This window comes from Capricornis sumatraensis, chromosome 20 (genome assembly GCF_032405125.1).
Source record: "Capricornis sumatraensis isolate serow.1 chromosome 20, serow.2, whole genome shotgun sequence".
In the NCBI taxonomy this organism is placed as follows: Eukaryota; Metazoa; Chordata; class Mammalia; order Artiodactyla; family Bovidae; genus Capricornis; species Capricornis sumatraensis.
This window is the reverse complement of record NC_091088.1, coordinates 61,008,876-61,014,554: the sequence shown is the minus strand read 5'-3', so window position 1 is coordinate 61,014,554 and position 5,679 is coordinate 61,008,876. Positions and strand designations below refer to the sequence as shown.

The window sequence follows — 5,679 nt, the reverse complement described above, 5'->3', positions numbered from 1 at the left end:
GGATCCTGGAGCTGGAGGTGAGTGGAGTGGGTCTGGTCCCCCTTCCACCCTCACCTTCTCTTCTGTGTCTCTCCTCCCCTGTCAGAGTCAGGAAGGGCCACCATGAATCAGTATTGCCAAGCATCTGGTGGGCTAAGAGAAAGGCTAGTGTAGACGATGAGTCCTACACGCAGAGCGGTAAACAGAAGGTGGTTTTATGCGAGGCTGGGGGTGAGTGAGAAGTCCTGGCATGGAGGACACCTTTCCAGATGCTATGAGAAGCCCCCTGCCCCTGTTAATACTTGAACAAGGCATTAACAGACAGGCCTGTGGCCAGTGTCCCTCTCCCACCTCTCCTTTCAGGAAGTGGATATTGCAGGAGGCCCAGAGAAAAGAAAGGACAGCCCTGGGGTCAAATCAACCAGTCAGTGACCCAGGTGTAGAGAGAAGCGAGGTGGTCTCGCTCCCAGTCTGGGATCCTTTCATTTTTCATTTCCCCACCAGCTGGTTAAGTGCTTCTTGACCCTTGCGTCTAGGATACCGGCATGTGACCTACATTCCCTGGTCTGAGGGCCTCGCACAAGCTTGGGAGGGAATTGAGGACGTGCGAGGAGGCCTCTGTGTGGAGGGAGATCGGTGATCTTGGGAAATGTGGGGTAGGGGCCTCAGGCCCCTGTGCAGTGGGCTGTGGAGGAAGAGGTGTCTTGGCTAGGACGATCCTGCTGCAGCGTGTATGTGGAAGGGTGAGTTTTGTTAACTGTGATCTGAATGACCATGACATTGGCTTGGGGAAGCCATGTGAGGAACTTCAGCAAGTAGTTTCTGCTAAGACAGTTCTGCAAGCTTTTCCTATAAAGGGCCAGATGATATTTCTGGTCTTTGGGAACATGGTCTCTATGGCACAATACTGTCCCTCAGGACTGCTTGCAGGACCCTCCTCCCCCACTTCCCAGATACCAAAACCTTCAGATGCTCAAGCCCCTTATATAAAATGATGTAGTATTTGCATATAACCTACACACACCCTCCCGTATGTTTTAAATCATCTCTAGATTGCTTAATACCTAATATGACATAAATGCTAGGCAAACAATACCCAGTGTGGTAAGTTTTGCATTCTAAAAAATTTTTCATATATTTTCAATCAGGTGTGGTTGAACCCATGGATGGTGGAACAGGTGGATGCAAAGGGGGCTGCCTGTATTCTCTTTATTTGATTTTTACAACTCTTAAAAAATGTAAAAAACGCTCTTAGCTCACAAGCCAGATTTATCCCACACACAACGCATATAGTGTGCCAACCGCTGATCTAGGGCCATATGATGCCTACAAAAGAATGCTGGTGACTAAACCAGAAATCACTTTGAACTCTCTAGTTGGCCCACTTTGTGCCAGGCAGCCACCTGGAGGGTATAACCACGAGGCCGTCCAGCAGAAGGGAAGGTGACCCAAGAATGGTCAGGGGCAGAATCCTAAATTCTCAAAATGGCCTATATAACTCCCCCACCCCTTAAATCTCAGGAGATTAATTATCAGGAGGCAGCCAAGAAGAGACGCAGCCTCACTGGGAGGACCATATTCAGTGCCCATCCTGCCCAACTAAGCCGTGTGGAAGAAGGTAGGAGAGGAAGAAGGTAAAGTCAGGAATCTTTTTGAGTTGATTACTTAGGAGATGGGTCCAATAACCATTAACACCAGATGCATGTGGACAGGAGGGAGAATAGGAAGTCCCACCTTAGCTTTGACTGCAGTGTATTCCAAATTTGGCTCTGGGGTTGGATGACTGCTGTGAAGCCTCCTCCACTTATAAATTTAAAAAATTTTTGGCTACCTCGGGTCTTTGCTGCTGCAGGCAGGCTTGGTCTAGCTGCGGCGAGCAGGGGCTGCTCTTCCTTGAGGTGCACAGGCTTTTCATCATGATGGCTTCTCTTGTGGAGCACGGGCTCTAGGGTGTGGGCTCAGTGCTTGGGTGCACGGGTTTCGTTGCTCGTGGCGTGAAGGAACTTTCCAGGCCAAGGATGGAACCCATGGCCCCTCTACTGCCAGACAGATTCTCAACCACCGGACCACCAACCACTAGCTTTTTTTTTTTTTTGAACCCCCCTCCCACCACCCTCCCCCTAACATCTCTCTGGGTCATATCCACCCCCCCACCCTGCCCCGTGCATCAGCCCCAAGCATGCTGTATCCTGCATCGGACATAGACTGGTGATTCGATTCTTACATGATAGTATACATGTTTCAATGCCATTCTCCCAAATCATCCCACCCTCTCCCTCTCCCTCTGAGTCCAAAAGTCCGCTAAAAAATATGGAACGCTTCACAAATTTGCGTGTCATCCTTGCGCAGGGGCCATGCTAATCTTCTCTGTATCGTTCCAATTTTAGTATATGTGCTGCCAAAGCGAGCACCAACCACTAGCTTTTAACTCAGCTCAAAGAGCAGTGATCCAGGCCTAGTCACTTTCGAGAACCTGTGTAAATCGAAGTCCTCACTAAACCAGCAGATTTGCTTTAGGCAGTGTGTGTGTGTGTGTGTGTGTGTGTGTGTGTGTGTGTGTGTGTGTGTGTGTGGCAGTGTGGGGGGTGGGGGTTAAGTTTTCTTCAAATAGGAAGCCCCTACTTTTCAATTGCAAAACTGAGATGACCTGAGGATCACCCTAGCTGTGTCCTTGAACATGCCATTGACATTTAACCATTTAATGCCTTAATAGTTGAGCTACCGCAAAATGGAGGCATCAAGTCAGACAGTCATAAGGTCTCCATGGGTCAGGCAGTCCCTTTCAACGGAGCTTCAGTTCAGTTCAGTCACTCAGTCGTGTCCGACTCTTTGCGACCCCATGGACTACAGCATGCCAGGCTTGCCTGTCCATCATCACCTCCCGAAGCTTGCTCAAACTCATGTCCATCAAGGTGGTGATGCCATCCAACCATCTCATCCTCTGTCATTCCCTTCTCTTCCCACCTTCAATCTTTCCCAGCATCAGGGTCTTTTCTAATGAGTCGGTTCTTCACATCAGGTGGCCAAAAGTATTAGAGGTTCAGCTTCAGCATCAGTCCTTCCAATGAATATTCCTTTAGGATTGACTGGTTGGATTTCCTGGGTTCGATCCCTGTGTCAGGAAGATCCCCTGGAGAAGGAAATGGCAATCCACTCCAGTACTATTGCCTGGAAAATCCCATGGACAGAGGAGCCTGGTAGGCTACAGTCCATGGGGCCGCAAAGAGCCGGACATTACTGAGTGACTTCACTTTCCGTGGTGGTTCAGACGGTAAAGCGTCTGTCCGCAATGCGGAAGACCCAGATTCGATCCCTGGGTCAGGAAGATCTCCGGGAGAAAGAAATGGCAACCCAGTCCAGTAGTCTTGCCTGGAAAATTTCATGGATGGAGGAGCCTGGTGGGCCCCAGTCCTTGGGGTCTCCAAGAGTCGGACGCGAGTGAGCGACTTCTTCACTTTTCTTGAAAGGGGTATATGTAGCAGATTTGTCCGGCAGGTGGCGCTCTTGTACTGGGAAATGGCTTCTGAGTGCCTCCGTAGCCATGAAGCAGTTAAAATTGTGATTTTCCTTTCTTCTTCTGGGCTTCCACGTGGTTTCTGTATCCTGCCATAAAGAGGATGACACATGCTACAGTCCCTGGATGGGAGAACACCCTGACACTTGTGGGGCGATCACAGGATGAACACGTAAAACATCAGTAGCTCACTCGTCCAGTCGTATCGGACTTTTCGAGACCCCGTGGACGGAAGCCCGCCAGGCTCCTCTGCCCATGGGATTTTCCAGGCAAGAATACTTGAGTGGGTTGCCATGCCCTCCTCCAGGGGATCTTCCCCACCCAGGGATCAAACCTGCGTCTCTTGGGTCTCCTGCATTGGCAGGCAGGTTCTTTACCGTGGAGCCACCTGGGGACTCCAAAATATCAGTACCAATTATCTATTCAAGAAAGGAACTGGCTCAAATGCCCCTACTCTGCAAGGTCACTTCAGCTTCCCTTCCCTCGCAGTGACCCTTATCAGTCGAATTCAAGTGCTCTTTCCTCCTTGAGGAACATGCATGAGTCAGGGACTACAGCATCAACTTTAGTGAAATTTCCACCTGGAGGATGTACTGTCTGCAAACTCCACAAAGACTGATCCTTGTTGAACATCCTTTGAATTCAGGGAGTGCAGGACCAACAGTTTGTCTTTTCTAAGCTCTGACATGTCTATTTAAGCCTAAATAGTCCTTAAGATGATGACTTGGACAGTAGGGTCTGTTTTTGTCTTCCTTCAAGACCCATCCATCCATGGTTAACTGTGATTGGTGGAGGGGAGTGCTATAGACGCAGTGGAGGTCATTACTAAAAAACCGTTTTTTCCCAAAGATATACAAATGGCTAAAAAGCACATAAAAAGAAGTTCAGTGTCATTAGTCATTATGGAAATACAAATCAGACTCACCATGAAATGTCACACAGGATGTATGAAGTCGCTTCAGCCGTATCTGACTCTGTGCAACCCCACAGACTGTAGCCTGATAGCCCCATAATCAGGGCTTATACATTCCATCCAGGACTGTAGCATGTCCTCTTCATGGCAGGCTACAGAAACCATGTAGAAGCCCTGAATAAGAAAGGGAAATCACAGTTTTAATGGGCTGGCTTAATGGCAATGCAGGTACTTCTATGAGATTCTCCAGGCAAGAATACTTGAGTGGGTTGCCATGCCCTCCTCCAGGGGATCTTCCCAATCCAGGAATCAAACCAGTGTCTCATGTCTACCGTACATTGGCAGGGGGGGTTCTTTACCACTAGCACCACCTGGGAAGCCCACCCACCAGGAGACCGAAACCAAAAAAAAAAAAAAGAAAAGAAAATAACAAGTGTTGGTGTGGATTTGAAGAATTTGGAACCTCATACACTGCTGGTGGGAATGTGAAATGGAGCAGCCGCTGTGAAAATCAATTTGGCAGGTCTTCAAAAACTTAAATGTAGAATTGCCAGCAGTTCCACTCCTAGTTATATGCCCCCAAAAACACTGAAAACAAGTGTTCAAACAAAAAGTTGTATCTGAACATTCATAGCAGCATTACTCACAATATCTAAAAAATACAAACAACCCACATGTTCATCAGTGGGTTGATGGATTTTTTTGAAGTTATATATCCATACTATGGGTATTATTCAGCTCTGGAAAGGATGAAGTTATACTACAGCATCGATGAACCAGTGTGGTTAGTGAAAGAAGCCAGGCACAGAAGATCACATATTCCGTTTATGTGAAATATACAGAATAGGCAAATCCATAGAGATAAGAGCAGATTGCTGATGATCCAGTGTGGTTAGTGAAAGAAGCCAGGCACAGAAGATCACATATTCCGTTTATGTGAAATATACAGAATAGGCAAATCCATAGAGATAAGAGCAGATTGCTGATGATCCAGTGTGGTTAGTGAAAGAAGCCAGGCACAGAAGATCACATATTCCGTTTATGTGAAATATACAGAATAGGCAAATCCATAGAGATAAGAGCAGATTACTGGTTGTCTCGGGCTGGAGACAGAGGAGAATAAGCGAGTTCTTACTGGTTGCAAGGTTACTGTGTAGGGTGATGAAAACATGGAACTCAACAGTGGTAATGATTGCACAACGTTGTGAAGGGTCTAAATGCCACTGATTTATACACTTAAAAAGGGTTAAAATGGTAAATCTAACATGTATTT

General features: G+C 47.4%; 1 non-coding gene across 1 annotated transcript; it reads right to left on the bottom strand.

Moving 5' to 3' along the window:
• Positions 1-2,283: 2,283 nt before the first annotated feature.
• On the bottom strand, positions 2,284-2,390 carry LOC138097263 (U6 spliceosomal RNA). The gene has a single exon (XR_011146464.1). It is a non-coding gene; the product is annotated as a U6 spliceosomal RNA (small nuclear RNA).
• Between the last annotated feature and the right edge of the window lie 3,289 nt (positions 2,391-5,679).